Source organism: Chiloscyllium punctatum, chromosome 22, assembly GCF_047496795.1.
Source record: "Chiloscyllium punctatum isolate Juve2018m chromosome 22, sChiPun1.3, whole genome shotgun sequence".
In the NCBI taxonomy this organism is placed as follows: domain Eukaryota; kingdom Metazoa; phylum Chordata; class Chondrichthyes; order Orectolobiformes; family Hemiscylliidae; genus Chiloscyllium; species Chiloscyllium punctatum.
This window is the reverse complement of record NC_092760.1, coordinates 59,761,503-59,786,806: the sequence shown is the minus strand read 5'-3', so window position 1 is coordinate 59,786,806 and position 25,304 is coordinate 59,761,503.

Sequence of the window (25,304 nt, the reverse complement as noted above, 5' to 3'; positions counted from 1 at the left end):
GTTGAGTGTGGACCCTGTGAAGGTCGGAGAGATGCTAAACAAATATTTTTCATAGTTTTCACTCAGGAAAAGGAGAATATTGTAGAGGAGAAGAATGAGATACAAGATAAAAGCAAATTACTGCGGATGCAGGAATCTGAAACCAAAAGAGAAAATGCTGGAAAATCTCAGCAGGTCTGGCAGCATCTGTAAGGAGAGAAAAGAGCTGATGTTTCGAGTCTAACTGACCCTTTGTCAAAGCTTTGACAAAGGGTCAATTAGACTCGAAATGTCAGCTCTTTTCTTTCCTTATAGATGCTGCCAGACCTGCTGAGATTTTCCAGCATTTTCTCTTTTGGAATGAGATACAAGATATTAGACTAGAAAGGATCGAGGTTAGTTATGAAGAGGTGTTATCAATTCTAGAAGGAGTGAAAGTAGACAAGTCACCTGGGCCAGATGGGATTTATCCCAGGAATCTCTGGGAAGCTAGAGAGGAGATAGCTGAGCCTTTGGTTTTGATATTTGAGTCACCATTGTCTCCAGGTTAAGTACCAGAGGACTGGAGGATTGCAAATGCTGTGCCCTTGTTCAAGAAGGGCAGTAGAGATGACCCAGGTAATTATAGACCAGTGAGCCTTACTTGTATTGTAGGAAAGGTTTTGGAAAGGATTATAAGAGGTAAGATTTATAATCATCTAGCAAGCAACAATTTGATTTCAAATATTCAACATGGTTTTGTCAAGGGCAGGTCATGTCTCACAAACCTCATGGAGTTTTTTGAGAAGGTGACCAAGCATGTAGATGAGGATAGGGCAGTTGACGTGGTGTACATGGTCTTCAGTAAAGCCTTCGATAAGGTTCCACATGGTAGGCTGTTGGAGAAAATGCAGAGGCATGGAATTGAGGGTGCTTTAATCATTTGGATTAGAAACTGGCTTTCTGAAAGTAGGCAGCGAGTGGTGGTTGATGGAAAGTATTCAGCCTGGAGTCTGGTTACGAGTGGTGTGCCACAAGGATCTGTTTTGGGACCACTGCTGTTTGTCATTTTCATAAATGACTTAGATGCAGGCATAAGTTGATGGATCATTAAATTTGCAGATGACACTAAAATGGGTGAAGTAGTGGACAGTGTGGAAGAATGTTACAGGTTGCAGGGGGACTTGGATAAACTGCAAAATTGGGTTGCGAGGTGGCAAATGGAGTTCAATGCAGGATGAGAGACTTCGGTCTGTTCTCATTGGAAAGAAGAAGGCTAAGAGGGGATTTGATAGGACATACAAGATGATCAGAGGATTAGATAGGGTGGACAGTAAAAGTTTTTTTCCTAGGATGATGACATCAGCTTGTATGAAGGGGCATAACTATAAGTTATGGGGTGATAGATTTAAGACAGATATCAGAGGCAGGTTCTTTACTCAGAGTAGTAAGGGCATGGAATGCCCTACTTTCCAATGTAGTTAACTCAGCCACATTAGGGAGATTTAAACAATCCTTGGATAAACACATGGATGATGATAGGATAGCGTAGGGGGACGAGCTGAGAATAGTTCACAGGTCGGCGCAACATTGAGGGCTGAAGGGCCCGTTCTGTGCTGTATTGTTCTGTATTCTAACTCTAAATGTGGGGTCAGAAGCTTCTCAAATGGCATTAGGGAGTACAGCAACAGCAGCTTCATGAAGAGAAGAGCAGACCTGTAGGTATTTCTTCCATGTATTGTTTGATTGGCCAAGTGGTTTAGATCAGGAGATGTTGTTGCAGCAGTTAAAAAATAATCACTTTTAAAATATTTAACTAAATAATTCAGTAAAGTAGAGATGGCTTTGCATGAAGTGTACTGTGGCTGTATTCTGTGTGAACTGGTGGATGCAGGTGAGATCCACAGTGATAACATTTGAGTCAGCTAGCTGCTCAAGGAACCTTGGCTCAGAGTTGATGAATTGATGCTGGCCTTCTCTGCATTTCCATCATATACTCATCTCCCATTCATCCTTAACCCTCCTAAACCTCAGTCTGGTCAGTGCGGTAGACATTGTCAACATGGACTTTAGCAAGGTCTTTGTCAAGGTACCACATAGTAGACTGGTTAGTAAGATCAGATTACATGGGATCCAGGGAGAACTAATCGATTGGATACAATATTGGCTTGACAATGGGAGACTGAGGGTGATGGTAGAGACTTATTGTTCAGACTGGAGGCCTGTGACCAATGCTGTGCCGAAGGATTGGTGCTGGCTCCACTGTTGTTTGTCATTCATATAAACAATCTGGATTAGAATAGAGCAAACATGGTTAGTGAGTTTGCAGATGACACCAAAGTAGGTGGTAGAGTGGTCAATGAACAAGGTTATCGAAGAGTACAATGGCATATTGATCAACTGGGCCAACAGGCTGAAGAATGGCAAATAGAGTTTAAGTCAGATAAATGTGAGGTGCATTTTGGTAAGACAAACAAGGACAGGACTTACACAGTTAATGGTAGGGCCCTGAGGAGTGTTGTCAAATTGCAAGACCTAGGAGTGCAGATACATTGTTCTTTGAAAGTGGTGTCACAGGTAGGCAGGTTGGTGAAAAAGGCATTTAGAATGCTTGCCTTCATCAGTCAGAGTATTGAGTACTGCAGTTAGAATGGCGTTTTATAGCTATATTAGACATTGGTGAGGCCACATTTGGAGTACTCCATACAATTCTGTTCACCCTGCTGTAAGAAAGATGCTATTAAACTGGAAAGGGTGCAAAAAAAATTACAAAAATGTTACCATGTCTGGAAGGTTTGAGTTATAAGGTGATGCTGGACAGGCTGAGACCTTTTTCCCTGGAGAGTAGGAGGTTGAGGGGTGAACTTAAAGAGGTTTATAAAATCAAGAGGAGCACAGATAAGGTGAATAACCAAGGTCTTTTCCCCAGGGTAGGGAAGTTCAAAACTAGAAGACATAGTTTTAAGGGGAGAGGGGATATATTTAAAAGGGACCTGAGGGGCAACCTTTTTACACAGGGAGCAGTGCATCTGAGCTGCCAGCGGAAATGGGAGAGACGGATACAATTACAGCATTTAAAAGACATTTGGATATGAATGGGAAAAGGTTTAGAGGGATATGGGAAAAATGCCAGCAAATGGGACTAGTTCAGTTCAGGAAACCTGGTTGGCATGGAGCAGTTGAGCCAAAGGGCCTGTTTCCATGCCATATACCTCTATAGCTCTATGGTCCATTAGATAGATAACAGTGAAGACATTCACTCCCATTGCAACTGGTTATACACAGAACTAAAGGAGAAACCTTTCAGCCCTTTGTTAATTATCCATTATCTTGTCTCCATTTCTCCTCTGTGGGGGTCAATTCCAACCCTTGATCATTTTTAGTATGAAGATGATTTTCCTCATAATAACCTTCTGTTTGCTTTCCCTACTCTCAGAATTTAAATTGAGTGACTGGTCTAGATTTATTTTTTCCATTTTCTGTCCAATACCAATAACACACCTTCACAGCTGATGCCCCTTTCCAGCCCCACGTCCAGAGATTTCACTCTCACACTGACCTTTCTATATTTGTCCTGCTTCAGTGAACCTCAATGCAAAGTCAAGAACAAGTTGCTCATCTTCTCCTCTTTTCACATTTTAGCCTTCAACACAGAGTTTGACAATTCTGTTTTGTAACATTTGACCCAGTTGTGTTTAATGTTTATTGCCTTTTTTCCTCTCTTACTCATCTCCTGTCTTCTTCATTTTGAATTCAGACAACAATCTCATCTCATCTAAACACAACACTGGTTTCATTACTTTTATCATTACTATTTCCTTTGGCCTTGCAAAATGAAATCCTCTGTACTTAAGTCTCACAGCTCGCTTTCGACTGCTCCTACACCAGGAGCAGGGATAGAAGTCATGGACCCTAGTTCCAAACCTGACCCATTCCCCTGGTTGCATCCCTAGCCCCACAATCAAACACATGGTGTGATGGTGCTGCTCCTTTAACAAGGTTATGTTGTCCTTGGTTTTGGTTTCAGGAGGTTGGAAAGACACAGGTTCCGAAATGTATGGGGTTAATCTACTTGAAGAAGCTTTCAAGTAAAAAAAAGACACTTGTACAATGAAAAGGGAGTGGCCAGTTCTCCCAGCTAGGCTTCTCTCTGGTTTGGTTTGGTTTGAGCAGGCAGTCAGTTGTGAAGCTGCTGGACACAAAGTAGCAGGTCCATGCTGATCCTCCCTCTCTCTGAGATCTCTCCTGTAAGAACCTCTGTTGGTCTTTTTCCTTTTTTTGCTAAGGGGTATTCATAGGGATTGTTATAAGTATTTGGAACAGCATCATTACGTTGGGATAATCTCTTGGGTTTTCGGATAGGTCAAGTTATTGTACATTCTGTTCTCTTTTGTTCGTGTTTCATTCAGTAATCTTGCAAATAAATTCTGTTTGTTTAAAACAAAGTGGTTGACCCAGCTGCATCACCCTGAAATATTCCACTTTACACCTGCTTAAAACAACTAGCAAAGTTAGGGTCCGGGCTACTTTCTTGAAGTGTTTTGAGGGAGTCCAGCCTTGTCCATAACAATGGAAACCTCCAGAGTAGATTAGATTAGATTAGATTACTTACAGTGTGGAAACAGGCCCTTTGGCCCAACAAGTCCACACCGACCCGCCGAAGCGTATACCACCCAGACCCATACTCCTACATTTACCCCTTCACCCTACACAATGGACAATTTAGCATGGTCAATTCACCTAACCTGCACATTTTTGGATTGTGGGAGGAAACCGGAGCACCTGGAGGAAACCCACGCAGACACGGGGAGAATGTGCAAACTCCACACAGAGAGTCGCCTGAGGCGGGAATTGAACCTGGGTCTCTGGCGCTATGAGGCAGCAGTGCTAACCACTGTGCCACTGTGCCGCCCACAAAGTGCTGATGTGTGCCCCCACTCCTGATGTAAGTCTTTCCTGCCACAATTGTACCCATCCTCACAGCAGTAAAGAGAGTGCTGCATTGTCAACAAGACAGTGATGAGGGAGTACTGCACTATCAAAGAGCATACACTACATTATGGAAGTGCAGTACCTTGCGAACACAGTATGGTTGTAGCGTCAATACTGAGGAAGTAATGCATCGCCCAGGGCTCAGTTCTCAGGTTGAATTGTTGGAGGTACAATATTGAGATAACGTAGCAATTTCAGATGTCCTGAGGGAGAGCTGCATACTTGGAATGGCAGGGAAGCACTGATGGAGCGCTGCATTGAGGCAGCAGGATTACTGAAAGAGAACTGCTATTTCTGTGGGGCTGTCTTTAGAATGAGACAACAAAATGAATGCTCCATTTGCCCTCATAGACAAATGCAGGGATGCCATGGGTCACCAACAGAACAAGAGCATAGAAGTCCTTAGAAATCCAGCATGGTGGACTGGCCAACACTTATCTCTCAGCGAACATCACAAAAACAGGTTATTTGGTCTGTTATGAAATTGCTGCGTGTGGGAGCATGCTGTGAACAAAGTAACTGACGTACAATTCACCCACTTTAAATGGTCCCCAATGTGATAGAAACCCTTATTAATATAAATTAAGGTTTCACATCTTTGTTAAGCTGACCTTTAATCCATTTCTCAATAGAGTGAGATATCCAACAACAAACTGACTAGGTTTAAGTTTCAAGCCTCACTAAATGGGGCCAATGCAGCCATTCCAGATAAGGAGTAGCATTGTAAAGTAGGATCAGCTAAGTAGACAAAGGGAGGAAATATGAAGTGACTTGGCATCTTTAGGAAGAAATGTCTAACTGTACATGGATTTTAGCGAAGTTTTTGACAAGGTCCAATATGACAGACAAATCAGAAAAATCAGAGCCCATGGGATCCGAGGGGAAGTGAGAACTTGGATCCAAAATTGATTCATTGGCAGGAGGTTAAATGTTATAGTTGACGAGTACTTTAGTGATTGGACGGCCCACAGTTCACTTAGTAGAAAGCTTTCAGTTGGAAATTAAGGAATGTATCAACATTAACAGTTAATACATATTTTATGTAATTTGTCATTTCCTTTATGTAATAATAGTAGAAATTTCTGCCTATGATTTCACACAGTTTTAATTAACAAGACTGTGAAACAAAGGTTGCCCATTACATTAAGGATGAGATAGTGAAACAGTAGCACAATAGCCAAGACCTTTGAACCATTAGAAATGTCGCTAGATGAGAGACGATGCTAATGTAAAATATTCCATCCTAACCACCTTAGTCCATCAAGTCCTCCAAGATGAATCCATTTGAGTAAATTATTATCTTCCCTTTTCTGAGAATGATATTCTCTAGATTTCCACCGTTTATTTCTATCATTCAACATTAATCATGAACCTTCTAAGTCTGTGTCTGGTCCATTACATTGAAGGTAATGGAGACAAAAACATTCACCTTCCACTACAGCAGGATACATCCAGGATCAGAGGGGAGGCCTTTCAGCCCATGGTCACTCATCCATCCCGAAATTGCAAATTCTGGTTGTTTCTCAATTGATTCCCAGAATGACAGGGAAGCACTGACGGAGCACTGTGTTGAGGCAGCAGGATTACTGAAAGAGAACTGCTATTTCTGTGGGGCTGTCTTTAGAATGAGACAACAAAATGAATGCTCCATTTGCCCTCATAGACAAATGCAGGGATGCCATGGGTCACCAACAGAACAAGAGCATAGAAATCCTTAGAAATCCAGCATGGTGGACTGGCCAACATTTATCCTTGTGAACATCACAGAAACAGGTTATCTGGTCTGTTAAGCCATTGCTGTCTGTTGGGAGCATGCTGTGCACAAATCAGCTGACCTACAACTCATCCACTTTCAAATAGTCCCCAAGGTGATAGAAGCCCTTGCCTCTGTTTTGGTCTCTGGGAGATATTCCTAACAGTTGATCGTCATTGGTGTGAAGTTAAATTTCCTCATATCTGTCTTCCTCTACTCTCAAAATTTCAAAGCAACAGCAAAAAAAAGGTTATTAAATATTCAAGTCATTTTGGGAACACCTATGTACAACAGTACACTTGACACAAAAACAGCATTTTGTAAGACAGTCCTATAGTCTCTTTAAATGTGGTGAGGAATCCGACTATGGATATTTTCCTTGTTGACAATCTTGATGGGCAATGGATCTCCAAATGTTCCAATGTATAACTAGAACAACATTGTAAAGAGCACAGAGTTTCTCATTCCCTGATAGCTTCTGGGAAGAACATAACCTTTAGAAGGTAAGGCTGAAGCGTAATGGTGTGTTTCAAGAGTCAATTAACAGAGATTAGACCTTCTACATCTCAGTGACACATGGATGGCCCTTGCAAATAGCTGTTTGATTCACATTAGCAGTATCCCGGTGTAATCCTACATAACACCGATCTTCTGGCTGGAAAACTGAACAGGAAATTAATAGTGCAAAGGGAACAAGTGAATTTGCAATTTCTGCCAAAGTAGCTCAAAGTTTTAAAGTTGAGTACTACCCTGAGAGTGGTAATGGCTCCTAATTCTAACTGTTGACGCAAAGTCATTCCCCCTGAGATCTAGCCATGATTGTATTCTCTCTGGCTTGTTTGCCTTGTCTCAGTACTGCCCGGGCTTCCTCAGCAGCTGCAGTATCACCTCCCTGAGCACCTCTGTCAAATGTGGCTCTGTCCTCCTCTGGAAAGACAGGTGCTGCTCCACACCCCTGCCCCTTCGAAGATCTCAACATTTCACAGAGCTTGGTTGTGTAGGCTGCAGTAAACAATCACTATTCTGGAGTGCTTGCCTGCAAGTACTGGAGTGTTCCTCCTTCTGCAGTGTAGGGATTCTAACGTTCTATGATTCCTGAGTAGTCCAGTAATGGAAGCATATCTCCAGAAGATCAATTGTCTCATTCAGTTATGGCCCTGGTGGATGCATAGGAAACATTGCAGTACTGTTCAGCATATTATTCAGAGGGTGCAGAGTCCTCAGGTATATTTAAGACTGAGATAGATAAATTCTTCATGAGTAGGCAACTCAAGGCTTATGGGAAAAAGCAGGAAAGTGAACATCATGATTGTCAAACCATCTGTGATCCTATTGAATGGTAAAGCAGGCTTGAGATGCAGAACAGTATACCCTTGTTTCTACTTCCTATGGTCTTATAAATCTGAGGGTTTTGTACTGGGGTCATTAACCATGCCTTCTGCGGATACCACTTGGCACCCATGAACCAACCCTGAAGTTGATATGTTAACATACATCAACAACGTGTGAAACCAGGAGTTAAGTCAAGTTGAGCACCTCCTGGATTGCGGACACACACCTGTGAGAATTGTTTTTTATGATCACAACAAGCTAAGCACTGAAGGTGTGAAAACCCCTACCCTTTCATGATTCTGTCTGGATGATGCCATGTCAATGTTCAATTGCACCTGAACAAAACCAGCAAAGGTAGCAAATCCTACAGCTTGGGAACCTTGGCTGACTGGATTCATGGTAAAGTAGACAATGTGTTAGCAAGTTTTGAGAAGATCTGTAGCTCAGGTTGAGGTTCTGGATGTAGGTTTTCTCGCTGAGCTGGAAGGTTCATTTTCAGATGTTTCGTTTCAATACTAGGTAACATCATCAGTAGGCCTTCGGTGACTCACTGGTGGTACAGCCCGCTTTTTATTTATGTGTTTAGGTTTCCATGGGTTGGTGAAATCATTTCCTGTGGTGATGTCATTTCCTGTTCTTTTTCTCAGGAGATGGTAAATGGGATCTAAGTCAAGGTGTTTGTTGATAGAATTCCGGTTGGAGTGCCATGCTTCTAGGAATTCTCATGCGTGTCTCTGTTTGGCTTGTCATAGGATGGATGTGTTGTCGCAGTCGAAGTGGTGTCCTTCCTCACTAGTGAGAGAGGGTCATGTCTTTTTGTGGCTAATTGATGCTCATGGTGGCTAGTTTTCTGTTTGTTTGTCCAACGTATTGTTTGTTACAATTCTTGCAAGGTTTTCTAAGATTTCTTTAGCAGCATTAGAAACAACACTGAAAGACAACCAACTCACAGAAGAAACCCAGCAAACCATCAGACAGACAGTCGCACTAACATTAAGCAGGAAAAAAAGAAGGAAACAAACTCAATACACAAGAAAGGAATGCACTAGAAGGACTAAAAAAAATAGTTATCCTACTACAGACAAAGAACATTTGACAGTCATTTTAAATCAAAGAGACTACATTGACAAAGCGAACATACTGCTTGCAGGTACCAATACTTACCAACAAGTGGCGATAGACCCAACCCCACAACTAAAGAACCAAATCACAGCCATACTCAAAAAACTTCAGAAATCTGGAGAAATAAATAAGGCCGACTTCCAAAAAATGAAACCAGATGTATCCAAAACACCACACTTCTACGGATTACCCAAAATTCACAAACCAGGAGGCCCCCTCAGAACCATAGTCTCGCTAACCAGAATATCAACTTACAGATTAGCCAAGGAGCTACACTAAAGATTACAACACTCAGTAGAAGACCCACGCAACTCCATCCAAGAATTCCTGAAGACCATCAAAGACACCAAGATAGAAGAGGATGAAATAATGGTCTCCTTTGACGTAACAGCCCTGTTCATATCCATCAACATCAACCTGGCCAAGGAAACACTGACTACACTATTAGAAGAACCAAAGACACATACACCAGACACCACCAACTTCATCAGCAAGGACAATATCGTCAAGCTAGTGGACCTATGCCTTACCACACACTTCACCTTCAACAAAACAAAACCTACAGACAAACCAACAGAATAACCATGGGATCTCCGATATCAGAGTTCTTAGCAGAGGCAGTAATGCAGAGACTCGAACAAGCAGCTCTGTTAACCATCCAATCTAAACTTTGGAACCACTACGTGGATGGCACCTTTGACATCACTAAACGAATCAAATTAGAGGAAACCTTCAAGACCATCAATAATACCCTTACTTGCATAAACTTCACTAAAGAGGAGGAAAACAACAGCAAACTGCCATCCCTAGGTATAGCAGTAGAGCAAATAGCCAATGGGGAACTTCAAACCAGGAAAACAACATGTACAGACCAAATACTTAACTACAGAAGCAATCATCCCAACACCACAATCGAAGCTGCATTAGAATATTATTTCAATGAGCCACCACACACTGCAGCACAGATAAACTACGAAGAGCAGAGGAAAATCACCTATACAGTGTATTCAAACGAATGCTGCTAAAGTGTAATGCTGCTAAAGAATGGGTACCTAATGAATACAGTCCACCAATTTCTCAGCAATGAACCCAAACAAGCAGACAAAAAGCATTCAGAAACTGTAACCACTCTCCCCTACATCAAAGACATCTCAGAAATGACTGCCAGACTACTCAGACCTCTTGGCATCATGGTAGCCCACAAATCCACCAACACATTAAAACAGCAGCTAATGAACTTGAAGGATCCTATACAGACAACGAGCATAACTAATGTCATTTACAAAATACCTTGCAAGGACTGTAGTAAACTCTACATTGAACAAACAGGCAGAAAACTAGCCACCAGGATACATGAACATCAATTAGCCACAAAATGACATGACCCACTCTCACTAGTATCTTTACATACAGATGAGGAAGGACTTTGACTGGGACAAGACATTCATCCTAGGACAAGCCAAACAGAAACACGCACTAGAATTCCTGGAAGCATGGCACTCCAACCGGAATTCTATCAACAAACACCTTGACTTGGATCTCATTTACCATCCCCTGAGAAAAGGAACAGGAAATGACATCACCACAGGAAATGATATCACCACAGGAAATGACATTATCAACACAAGGAAACTTAAACACATAAATAAGAAGCGGGCCATACCACCAGTGCTTCACAGGAGGCTTACTGATGATGTTATCGAGGATGGAAATGAAATATCTGAAAACGAACCCTCCAGCTCAGCGACCAAACTTACATCCAGACAAAGTGTATTATTCTCCTATAAAGGGCATCAGTGAACCTTTCCTTTTATGTACCTTTGTTATTTTGCCAATCAATAAAAACGTCAAATGATCACGTTTTATATCAAGCATCTTGTTTCTTTTCCATCAAGAAATGAATGACCAACAGCTCTATTGGAGAGAAATGCACACTCTGAGAAATGCACACATTGCTGTTCAAGGCCTCAGGATATTTTTATTGTAAGGCAATCGATAAATGCAAATAAATGGTTTTGTGAAAGTAATGTAAAACATTTTTCTAAAACTAGGCAAAAGTCTGAAGAGATCACACAGTTTTCAATATGAAATGGTGGACAGTGAAACTGGTTACACTAGTCAGTGAATTAGTATCAAGGGACATAGACTGAGGTCATCATCACAAGAATGAAATCAAAGTTGGTTGAAGGTTTTTCACATCAAGGGATGTTAAACGAGGATGTGGGATGAAAGGTTTCCTTCTGTATTGCTGCATTCTTGGGATTCTGGGAGATGGCTAAAAACTGATTTGTTCTTGATTAGATACCCCTACAGTGTGGAAACAGGACCTTCAGCCCAACAAGTCCACACTGACCCTCCAAAGAGTAACCCACCCAGACCCATTTCCCTCTGACTAATGCACCTAACACTCTGGGCAATTTAGCATGGCCAATTCACCTGACCTGCACATCTTTGGACTGTGGGAGGGAACCGGAGTACCCGGAGGAAACCCACGTAGACACGGGGAGAACTGCAAACTCCACACAGTTGCCTGAGGCGGGAATTGAACCTGGGACCCTGGTGCTGAGAGGCAGTAGTGCTAACCACTGAGCCACCGTGCTGCCCAATTTTGATTTCCATTTGCAGAATTTGTTTTTTTTTATTCATTTGTGGGACTTGGGCATTACTGGCTGGCCAGCATTGAAAACCCATCCCTATTTGCCCTTGAGAATGTGGTGGTGGGCTGCCTTCTTGAATCGCCACAGTCCACTTGCTGCGAGTTGACCCACAATGCCAGTAGGGAGGGAATTCCAGGATTTTGACCCAACAACTGTGAAGGAACAATGGTATATTTCCAAGTCAGGGTGGTGAGTGGCTTGGAGGCGAACTTGCAGGTGGTGGTGTCCCCAAGTGATGCCAGTTCCAATGAAAATAGGTGGTACATAGTTTTTTCGATTGTACATGACTGTACATGATTGAAGGGTCAAGGATCTGACACACGGATGACTGCCTCTGCACTCAGAAGCTAGTCTTCTTTTTGTAAAGGCAACCTGTGCCTCTTTAGCTGAGGTTGAGCTGAATATCACTGGAATGGTTTCAAACCAAAGAAATTAAATGCCTGGTCACAGATGTGGCACTGAAGAGACAGACACCTTAATTTTCCAAAGGGGAAAGGAGCTCACAAGGACCACTCCCAAAGGGGTTAGAAGCTGTTGCAGGGAGTTCAATTCTCAATGTCTAAACCTAAAGGTCAGGTGGTAGTACCACAAGAATTCAACAATTTCAAATGAATAGTCAGGATCAGTGAAAGCATCATCTCCTACCCACTACACTCTCGCACTGCACAATGTATGATATCTCCATCGCTTCCCCAGTCTTGTAAAGTCATGAAGGGTATAGATAAGGTGAATGGCAGGTGTCTTTTCCCTAGGGTGGGAGATTTTGAGACTAGGAGGCATATTTTTAAGATGAGAGGAGAAAGTTTTAAAAAAAGACATGGGGGCAATTTTTTTTAGTGGTTAGCACATGGAATGAACTTCTAGATGAAGTGGTGGATGTGGGTACAGTTACAATGTTTAAAAGCAAGTTGGAAAGGTACATGAATAAGAAATGCTTGGAGGGAAATGGGCCAAGCGCAGGCAGGTGGGACGAGTTTAGTTTGGGATTATGGTCGGCATGGACTGGTTGGACCAAAGGGTCTGTTTCTGTGCTATATAACCCTATGACTTTCTGACTCTGTGACTCTTTTGCATCCAGGTATTCCAGCTCACCCTCAAATACTAGATAATATAGCCAGCCTCAATCTCTTCTCCTGTGTTCTAGAGGAGGGTCACTGGACACGAAACACTAACTCTACTTTCTCTCCACAGACTTGCTTTATTTCTCCAGAAATCTCTGATTTTGTTTCACTTTCCTCTCACTGCATCCAAATGCCTTCAACTATTCAGCTGGGCTAGGTACATAACTCAAACAAAGTGCATTAAAATCAGTGACATAATGTCCTCTCTCTGCAAGTCAACATGGCACCCAATACAGCAGAGCTAACAGGGGACAAAGACCTAGAGGATTCTGAACTTGATGCCGGAAACAGCTCTCAGCCTCATCTAGCACCTGTAATGGGGACGATCTCATCCAACATCATTGGGAATATTCAGGACCCAGATTCCAGTTTGCCCCATCTTGCTACGTAGATAAGCAAGCTATTAATGATATGACTGCGACATCTTGTTTGTCAAATGATCACACATCCTACCAACTCCCTTCCCTCACCTCAAACCTTCCCTTCTGAGTTCCTGCTTTGTGTACCTAAAAGTAGTTGAGTTGACAATAGCTCTTGGAGTTTTAGAACAGAAAAAATTTGTAAACAATTATTTAAGTAATGTAGTAGACAGCGAAGAAGGTATCTCAGAGGACAATGGGACCTTGATCAGATGGGCCATTAGGCCGAGGAGTGGCAGATGGCATTTAATTTAGATAAATGTGAAGTGTTGCATTTCGGCAAGGTAAATCAGTGCAGGACAGATACAGTTAATGCTAGGGTCCTGGGGAGTGTTGCCAAACAAAGAGATCTACGTGTGTGCAGGTGCATAGTTCCTTGAAAGCGAAGTCGAAAATAGACAGGATGGTGATGACGGTGTTTGGCACGCTTGTCTTCATTGGTCAGTGCATTGAGTATAGGAGTTTGGAGGTCACATTGCCGCTGTACAGGACATGTACATTTACAAAATGATGTCGCTTTTAGGATAATACGTATAATCTGATCTCGCTGCTATAGGAAAGATATTGTTAAACTTGAAAGAGTTTGGAAAAGATGTACAAGGATGTTGCTGGGCTTGAGAGCTTAAGTTATAGGGAAAGGTTGAATAGATTGGGGCATTTTTTCCCCTGAAACTTTGGAGGCTGAGGGGTGACTTTATAGAGGTTTATAAAATCCTGAGGGACATAAATAAGGTGAATGGCCAAGGTCTTTATCCCTGGGTAGGGGATTCTAAAACTAGAGGGCATAGGTTTAAGGTGAGAGTGGAAAGATTTAAAAGGGACCTGAGCGGTGCTTTTTCACATAAAGGGCGTTGCGTGTATGGAACAAGCTGCCAGCGGAGGTGGTGATGGTTGGTACAATTGTGACATTTAAAAGGCATCTAGATGGATAGATGAATAGAAACAGTTTAGAGGGATATGGGCCAAACACTCTCAAATGGGACCAGGTTAAATTGGGACGTCCGGTTGCATGGACGAGTTGGACTGGAGATCTGGAGGCAGGCAGGGCTGCCCACTCTCTCCTGGCTTAGATTCAGCAAAAGGCTCTATACATCAAGAAGATAGGAGTTTGAGAGGAATGACAATTCCAGGCAGCAGAGACTTGCAGGTCAAGTTCTCCCTGGATGATGTCACTGTTTTCTGCTCGGATCTGCTGTCAGTGCAAGACTCATGAGCATCTGCAATCAGTTCAACTTGCCTCAGGTGCCACGGTAAATCGAGGCAAGAGCGAGGCCATGTTCTTTGCCACCAGGACGGATTATCCAAAACTGGTTTGGATGGGCTGGGGCATGTGCCAAAACTGGGGAGGAGCATATTGTCTAAGTTAGGCAGAAACCAGGCAGATGGGAGCACCATTCCCTCTCCATTGCAGGTCATAAACTGGTCATCGGGTGCAAGCACTCTCTGTGTTCTTGTATGTGGTGCAGGTCTGGCCTATTCACCAATCCTGTGCTACTCCAGCCACCTCCCTAGCTCCCTAGCCATTTCCCACTTCATCTGGGAGGTCCAAAGGGATAACAAGAACTTAACATAACATTTCCAAATAATCAGACTCCATGCTACCTCCAGTTTGCAAGTAGCAGAAGAGTATCAAATACACTTATCTAGAAGGTTATTGCTTAGTACTTTTCAGAAACATTAGTTCCTGGCCGATTGTACAACTGATGACTTGAAATTTCAGAAGTGATGTGCAATTTCATTGGACCTGGATTGTTGGACTATGTAATATCAAGTTATTGGCAATTCAGTAAATGTCCTTCTCACAGCAGCAAATTTCCCTTGGCAACTATTGACATAGAGATTGGAATATTTCAGGAGTGGTTTGAACCAGCTGAAATGCCAGTCCCACCCTGAATTTCAGCTGTAAGTTCAGGTAATGGTTAGCTGATAAATGATTGTCTGTCATCAGGCTGTGCATTTATCACATTCCAATACCCAGAGCACATTAAATATTGCAGGGCTTCCAAACTGAGACACAGATTAAGCAACAGGGGACAATATTCTTGCAATGGATAACATAAAAGGTTGAGGCACAAACAATTTTAAGTAACCCACCATGGAGTACTACTTTAAGAGATGGCTTCACAATATTGTGTAGAAACAAACTCTAATCTCCAAGCTCTTTCAGTTATCATTCAACAAAGCCAGCTACTGAAACTGAGGAGACTTCTTTAAATTTTAAAAATACACTTTATTCAAGAAAATCTTTATATACATACAGTCACTAAAGCAGTTTGGTTCTGTGCAGTGACATATGAAGAAAGAAACAAACACTGGAGTTTGACTCTATCCAGCAAACAAACATTTGTTCTTTGTACAAGACTACATTTACATATATTTGAGGAGTTGGTGCTGTGACAGGTTGTTAACAGATGACTCACACCTAAAAAATCAGTGGGATATGTTGGCATGGTGATGTCTCAGAAACTGCTTATAAATGGAGGTGGGTCCAGTGATGTGACTGTGAACATCATAACAACCAATTATATCTGGCATTTAGTATTAATAAAACAAAGTGAGACAATAATTTAGAATCTAACCCTAACAGCTCCCATTGGAGCGGATGTAAGATACGACGTAGTTCACCTTAGCTGTTAATAGTTCTAATGCTAATTCTGCTCAACATGTGACTGGTTACCTTGGTCACTCTGCTGACTCTTTAGATGTCAATTCTTCCATCGGGCTGCTTAGTGATAAGTAATCTGGGATGACGTGTCCTACGGTAGGTGTGTTTCCACCTTTATTTATAGCAGGAATGTGTACTCTTTAATATTTATTTATTACTGTTGTGAAGTTCTGCAGATCTGATGCTTACTTGTGAACCAACACCTGACATGTTTATGATACATACAGTCACCAGTAAAGGTAGCTGACATACCAGTGAGGTGAAGGGGGGTCATGGCAGCACATAAATCACTTTTCTGGACTATCTCTTGATACTTCATCAGAAACTGTAGATCCTGATCGTAAGACGTCATATTCATTGCCTTCTGTCAGGAGCTGTTGGAGTAATTGCCACTTGCTATTTGACAGGGTCTGGTACCGAATTGCATATTTATCAAGCACTAACCCAAATTACCAGAGATGCAATCCATTGGCTCATCATTGTGTCATAGCAAACATACTTCACCAATTTTGCTTATCACATTCTACCAGATTAACTTGTTGGAGGGTGCAATGTAGAGAACATCATACCAGTTAAAGAGAAGTTTCTGCCACTGTAGCTGGGGTTATACAATACACATTTCTTGCTTGATAATAATGTTTCTGAAACAGTACACTTTTTTTCAACTGTTGACGTCAGTGGTGACCCTCACAATAGGTTGATTGATGGCTTCATCATTCTGTTAGATTTTCTCTTGGTTGTCACCTCTTCCAGGCAAAAGTGAGGACTGCAGATGCTGGAGGTTAGAGTCAGGAATTCCTGATGAAGGGCTCCTGCCGAAACGTCGATTTTCCTGCTCCTCGTATGCTGCCTGACCTGCTGTGCATTTCCAACACCACTCTAATCCTGTCACCTCTTCTACTTGATCTAAGATTGACGTAAGATCTTGAATAGTGCGCTGAAGGAGCCTGTCACCTGTCGGAGATATAGATGATCTCAGAGAATTCCTACTGCAATTGCTCAAGTAAAATAAAATCATTCATATGAACTGGCTACAACAACCATAAAGCCAGAAATTCAAGTGGAATGACTGAAATGAACAGGGCCCAGAAACTGGTCAGAAAGCAAGATATGCTGGGAATACCTCAGTCCAAGACATACAATCACATAGAGACGATTCTGCCTGGAGACAGGCCCCTGTAAGATTCGAGCCCCAACAACCGAAAACCAGAGAGACAGCAGAACACATTAATAAGTGTAAAAGGGCAGTTCAACATTTCCTGACAAACAGGTCATCACTGGGGCAGACACGCCTCAGCAAAACAAAAGACCAGGTACATATTCTGTGCCAAACCAGACATCCAGTCCCCAAAGCAGACACAAAGGGTTCACTGTTAGCAAGCTATTGAAAATCATTAACAGCATTTCAAGGTGACAAAACCAATTACAGATATGGCAACTGCTCTGTCCAGGATTATAAGAAACTAGAGAGACATGTGAACAAAGCCCAGTCCATCATGCCAGCCAACCTTCCATTTATTGATTCCATCTACACTGCTCGCTGCCTCAGAAAGATCACTAACCTAATCAAAGACCCCTCTTACCTCAGTTATAACTTCTTCAAACCTCTTCTGCCAGGCAGAATATACAAAAGCTTAAACACACGTACCAACAGTGTGTTCCCGCTGTTATTAGACTTCTGAATGGAGAGGAGGGAATGAAGGGAGGGAAGAGGGAGGGTGAGGGAAGGTGAGGGAGGGTGAGTGAGGGAGGGAAAGAGGGAGGAGCAAACCAAAGAATTTGACAAACTGGCATAAGCTATGAATATCTCAGAAGTATTCAAATGTCTAACAAGTCAAGTGGTTACAAATAAAAATCATTTCATTATTAAATAAAAAGGTTACAATTATAGGTTCAAAAATTACTCAATTAAGTAGAGTTGTTATAATTGTAAAGTTTAATTTTCGCCTTTGTTGTCAACTGACTAACTGTTGCCTCGAGCTGTGTTGTCCATTCCCTGATACAGGCAGGGGTAACTGGGTAAATTAATTTTGCTTACACTGGTCAAGGAGTCCACTGGGTCCCAAAGATATCTTGAACAGAACAATTTTGGGTGAGTCTGCAGTGTCCAAGAGATACTCAGACTTGAAAACTCGACTGCGCATAAAGTGGTTGTACAGCCCATTGACTCTGTACCAAGCTTCCAAATAGGATCACACCTAGATCTAGCCCCCTACCATGTCCTCATAACCCCATGTTTACCATGGTTAATCCACCTAGCCTGTACATCTCTAGATGCTATGGACAATTTAGTATGGCCAGTCCACCTAAACCACACACCTTTAGACTCTAGGAGGAATCTGGAGTACCCAGTGAAAACCCATGCGGACACAGAGAGAACAATCAAACTCTACAGTGACAGTCACCCAAGGTTGGAATCAAACTCCGTGTCCCTGGTACTGCGAGACAACAGTGCTGACCAGTGAGCCACCATGATGCCAACTAAGGGGCGGTGATTAAGGAGCACATGGCACATCATAACATCCAGAGTTAAAATCCACACAACGCCAGGTTATAGTTCGATAAGTTTATTTGGAAGCACTAGTGTTTGGAACACTGCACCTTCATCCAGAGTAGTCCTGTTCCAGATTGTGTGCAGTGAGTGTAAAAGTTGAAAGCCTGACCCTATGTTCCTAGTGCCACAACAGTATTTGTAATTAGAGATTTCCTCCATCTGTGGTAGAATCTAAAAGATGCTATTTATGAGGGGAAATTTTTAAAAGGGACCTAAGGGACAACCTTTTCAAACAGAGGGTGGTGCATGTATGGAATGAGCTGCCAGAGGAAGTGGTGGAGGCTGGTACAATTACAACTGGATGGGTATATGAATAGGAAGAATTTAAAGGGGTATAGGCCAAATGCTGGCAAATGCGACTAGATTAGTTGAGGATATCTGGATGGTTTGCACCAAAGGGTCTATTTCCATGCTGTGCATCTTTAAGATTCTATGACTCTATGAACAAGCTTTTGTTACAGATGACATACTCAGATGTTTACTTGATGATGTATTTGGTTGAGGAGTTTGTGACAAGGAAACAAAAAAAGACTTGTACTTGTGTAACATCTCAATACATCATTAAAATGAATCAAAGCATTTTGCTCATAAATTTCCTTTAAATGTTATGTAGGCAAAAGGACAGATTGCACATTTTTTGAAAACCATTATATTAAAGTAGTGTGGTCTCTCTGAGAGATAGTAGGTCTCAGGTATGGAAAGTGGATGTCAGTTTGACTGACAAGCCTTTATTTCATTGTCAAAATCCTCCTACTCTAATTATCACTAAAAACAAACTGCTTTGAGGATCCAGAAAACCTACTGCCCCACAATCATGTGTCAACTGAAACAAAAGTTTATTTTCAGAAATTATTTGAAGATGCCGGTGTTGAACTGGGGTGTACGAAGTTAAAAATCACACAACACCAGAATTTATTTCAAATTCTGTTCTTATAATCAAATTCCATAACCACCCGATGAAGGAACAGCACTTCGAAAGCTAGTGCTTCCAAAAAAACCTGTTGGATTATAACCAGTTGTTGTGTGATTTTTAACTATTTTCAGAAAGGTTTTCACCCACAGGATAATAGACTCAAAACTCATCTTTTCAGGATCAGGTAGGTATAAGAAAGTGAGTAAAATAACTGACCACACATTAGGTTTTTACAATTAGGAAATGACAAACCAGCAGTTAATTTTCAACCTCAGTGCTTCATTATAGTGTCATAGAGTCATAGAGTCCTACAACACAGAGACAGGCCCTTTGGCCCAAACTGGTCCATACTGACCAAAATGTCTATCCATGCTAACCCCATTTCCCTGCACTTGACCCATATCCTTCTAATTGTTTCCTGTCCACGTGTTTGTCCAAATGCCTTTTAATTGTTGTTAATGTACCCGCCTCAACCACTTCTGCTGACAGCTCATTCCATATGCATACCACCCCCTAGTGTAAAATGTTTCCCCTCATGTTTCCATCTATTCTTTCCTCTCTAAACTTAAACTGATGCCCTCTGGTCCTCGATTCTCCAACCCTGGGAAAAACACTGAGTGTATTCACCCTATCCATGCCTCTCATGATCTTATACACCTTTTTAAGGTCATCCCTCAGTCTCCTATGCTCTAAGAACAAAAGTCCTAGCTTATCCAATCTTTCCCTATAACTCAGACCATTGAGTCCAGGCAACACCCTTGTAAATTTCTTCTGCACTCTTTTCAGTTTAGTAACATCCTTCCTACAGCAAGGTGACCAAAACTGAACACAATATTCCAAGTGCAGTCTCACTAAGCTCCTGTATAACTACAACATAACTTCCCAACTTCTTCACTCAGTGCCCTGTCTGATGAAGTGCCAAAAGCCTTCTTCACTGCCCTGTGTACCTGTGACTCCACTTCCAGAGAACTGTGAACTTGAATTCCAAGGTCTCTCTGTTCCACTACACTCCCTACCATTCACCATGAAACTCATCCCTTGATTTGACATTCCAAAATGCAAGACCTCACACTTATCTAAATTAAACTCCATTTGCCATTTCTCAGCCCACTTCCCCAGCTGATCAAGGTCCTGCTGCAATTTCTGATAATCTTCTTCACTGTCCACAATACTGCCTATTGTAGTGTCATCAGCAAACTTACTAATCATGCCTTGGACATTCTCATCCAAATCATTGATATAGATAATAAACAGCAATGGGCCCAGTGCCGATCCCTGAGGCACAAGACTAGTCACAGGCCTCCAGTCTGTCAAGTATCCTTCCACCATTACCCTCTGCTTCCTACCAACAAGCCAATTTTGTATCCAATTTGCCAGCTCGCCCTGGATTCCATGCGATCTTACTTCCAGAGCAGCCTAACATGCAGAACCTTATTAAAGGTCTTACTGAAATCCATATGGATTACCTCTACTGCTCTACCCTTGTCAACCTTCCTGATCACTTCATCAAAGGACTCCAATAAATTTGTGAGGCATGGTTGCCCACTCACAAAGCCATGCTGACTACTCCAAATAAAACCCTGTCATTCCAAATGCATGTATCTCTCAGAATATTCTCAAGTAACTTACCCACCGCGGATGTTGAGCTTACTGGTCTATAGTTCCCAGGCTTTTCTTTTGCAGCTCTCCTTGAATAATGGCAGAACATTCACTACCTTGCAGTCTTCTGGGACCTCACCTATGACTAACGATAATGCAAAAATTTCAGCCAGGGTCACTGCAAGTTCTTCTCTAGCCTCTTGCAATGTTCTTGGATATATCTGGTCAGGACCAGGAGATTTATCCACATTCATACATTCAAGTACATCCAACACCTCCTCTACTGTAATATGGACTGTCCCCAAGATATCGCTACTAACGTCCCCAACTTCTCAAGTCTCGTGTCTTTCTCCACGATAAACACAGAGGAGAAATATTTATTGAGAACCTCATCCATCTCCTGCGGTTCTACACATAGATGTCCACTTTGGTCCTTGAGGGGCCCTTTTCTCTCCCTAATTATTCTTTTTCATTTTTGGATTCACCCTAACCCTCCCAGCCAAGGCTATCTCGTGCTCCCTTTGTGCCCTTCTGATTTCATTCTTCAGTAAACTTCTGTATCCGCTATACACCTCCAGGGATTCCCTTGAACCCAGCTGCCTGGACCTGAGCCACACCTCATTCACGTTTCTGGTCAAAGCCTCAATATCTCTTGTCATTAAAGATCCCTATTCCTGCCAACCTTGCCCTTCACCCTCACAGGAACATGTAGACCTTGAACTCTGGCTATCTCACTTTTAAAGGCCTTCCACTTGCTGGAGGTCCCTTTACTGGCAAACAAGCTACTCCAATCAACTCCTGCATGCCCCTGTCTAATTCCATCAAAATTCGCCTTGCCCCAACTTAGAACGTGAACCTATGGACCAGTTTTGTCCCTCTCCATAACTATTTCAAAATTAACTACTCCAGAAGGTGCCTTCTTAAACCTCTGTCATCCATGTGGTGTAGAGCACTTTATTAGGAAGAGAGTTCCAGGATTTTGATGCACAGTCAATGAAGGACCAGCACCCTCAACTTAAAAGTTAGTGGCAGATCCACCTGAATCTTCTCAGCTCACCCTGCCACCAATTGATGGCTGTTAGGACCTTTATTAACTAGAGGGTCAAATGTGGGAGAAGATCCACCTCAGAGACCTGGCAGCTAATCAAATGACCAGAAGCTGTCTTGTCCTTGAAGCATACCAGGTGCATTTGACGCAACTCATATTGCAGCAGTCCCTGCAGAAGACACCAAATAATAAAGTCCAGACAATGAGGTAGATCCAGAGACTTACTGGGACCACAATGGCAGGCCCAGCAAGATGCATCCATTGCCAGTGGGAGAATCCCAGCAGTGGCTGAAGAGGACCATTATGTAGGCCTTCGTGGGTAAGCAGATGATGACCATGACATCACTGGCATGGCATTTCATCTCATGCACTCCTCCCCCTGTCTGCTATCTCCTTTCTGCGAGAAGCATAACATTCTGACCATTGTTTCAAGTCAGTATGATGGGTATCTGATGCTATAAACCAAGCTGTAATTGTAATTTAAATATTTGAAAGGCTTAATATCTGAAACAGTGAGAGTAACATCTCTCACTACAATGTTGTAAAAGATCATGTGAAGGAGACACTCAGAGAAGCAACGTGACTTCAACAGAGTTACTCTGCTTCAGTAAAACTGTATATAGTTCTTGCTATGTAATAAACTAGTTATTATTCAAACCTGTTGAAGGCTCAGTAGCCTATTCTAGCTAGACTAGTCAAACATTGTGAATGGTGATGTAATTATGTTAGGTAACATGCGAACTTTGAAAATAAACTTTTAAGCAGGTTGAAAAATCAGACCGGAAAGAAACGAGCAAAACATCTGCATAAATCCAAAGAAGCCCGGTGAACGACTCTAAAACTGCTCCACAGACCCAATGGAGGCTACACAGACTCATAAACCAATGACCAAAAGCATTCAGGCTGTATCACATTGTCTGGTGGTGTGAAGAAAGTTCCAATCCAGCAATCACAGGCTTCAATTCAGAAAACCAAACAACGACAAAGCTCTTTAAACAGGATAAAATATTATTTTAACAGCACGCTGGACAAGCAGCACTGGGAAATTTTGTTCCCTAGAAATGGCAGCTTCAAACAAATCTGGTGTTGATACATTTCACATGTGGGTCCGCGGGTAAAAAGGATGAGGAATTCAATAAGCACCTGGTTTGAGAACAAGGAGCAATGAGATTAAATTAGGTTGCATGATTTAAAGTGAAATCCCCAGCCTGGTAGAAAGGTTCTTTAAGGGAAGGCTGGATCACAATGGGAGTTAAGGTGAGGCTGAACTGTGCAGAAAAAGTTTCAATATGGAAAATTTCCTTAAAACTCCAAGTAAATTAGAAAACTCAAAAAAGCCGTGGATCCTGAGTTTATGCTACTGGAGAGATTTGCATACTTGACCAAATCAAACTCAGACGTGGGGATTTGGAGACAAAATTCTTTGAGGTATAAAATTGTTTTAAAATTAGACACAAACCTGAAGTAAAACATGACAACAGATGGCTTTATTCCACAGGAGGAGGAGCACATGATGTTATTCTGAGATAAGGCATTAATGAAATATCAGTTACATTGAAAGAATCTTAAAAGCCTTTTATAATTATCTCAATCTGAGAAGCAACAAGGTTCTGAAAAGAGACAAATTCAACAGAAGGATCCAAAAACCTAATGAACTAGTAGATGCTTTTATTAATGACCTTTGCATAATGAATATGCAATATGAAAAGCTAAAAAACAGAATTAATATGTGACTGTATCGAAGTAGGTCTTATTGATGACTCCCCATCACAAGTATTGCAGTCTAAGCAAAATCTCAATCTAGAAAAAAGCAATACATCTGATAAGACAAGTCAATATCCAAAAGCAGAACAGAGCGATTCTGAGAAGTGAAGGAATAAACATGGTTCAGCGATGATACAATTCCTTAAGCACAGGGCTATTTAAAAAGTGGCACCAGAAAAGTATTTACAGCTGGCAGCGAAAATGAAAGATGCCGTAAAATGTTCCCACTGTGCTACCATTAAAACATCACAGCCTTGAATAATAATGTCCTTCAAACAAGTAGAAAGTTTTTATTGCAAAATGTTGGCCATTTTGGAAAGACGTAGAACTTAGAATGTTACAGCGCAGTGCAGGCCCTTTGGGGGCCAACCTGTGAAATTTATCTGATGCCCATCAAAACAAAACCGATCCATTATTATTTATATCTATGTCCAATGGACATTTAAATGCCCTTAACGTTGGCGAGTCTACTACTGTTGCAGATAGGCTGTTCCATGCATCACCTACTCTCTAAGTAAAGAAACTACTCCTGATATTTGTCTTAAATCTATCACCCCTCAATTTAAAGCTATGTCCCCATACGTTAGCCTGCACCATCCAAGGAAAAAGGCTCTCACTGTCCACCCTATCTAACCCTCTGATTATCTTATACGCTTCAATTAAGTCACCTCTCAATGTTCTTCTCTCCAATGAAAACAGCTTTGGTTCCCTCAGTCTTTCCTGGTAAGACCTTCCTTCCATACTAGACAACATCCTAGTAAATCTCCTCTGAACCTTTTCCAACGCTTCCACATCCTTCCTATAATGTGGTGACCAGAACTGTACACAATACTCCAGGTACATCCTTGCTGTGTCTTGTACAGCTGAAGCATGAACACATGGTGCCAAAACTCAATCCCACTACCAATAAATGCCAACACATCATAGGCCTTCTTAACAACCTATTAACCTGGGTAGCAACTTTCAGGGATTTATGCACCCCAACACCGAGATCTCTCTGCCAAGAATTTTACCATTACTCCAGTACTCTGCAACCTAATTGGGAGATGGGAGGATGAATCCGGTTGGGAGCTGAAAGGTAGGATCATTAGGTGGAATGGAAAACCTCCCAGTCACTTCCTAATTCAATTCTCTTTCCCAATACCTTTCCGACATGGCCATTCTTGGCCTCCACCATTAACCAAACCATAAATTGGAGGAACAAGATCTCATCTGTTACCCCTAGACAACATCCTAGTAAATCTCCTCTGAACCTTTGCCAACGCTTCCGAAGTGAACTACCTCATACTTTCACACATTAAACTCCATTTGCCACTTCTCAGCCCAGTTCTGCATCTTACCTATGTCCCTCTGTAACCCATAATATCCTTTGGCACTATCTACAGCTCTGCCTGCCTTAGTGTCATC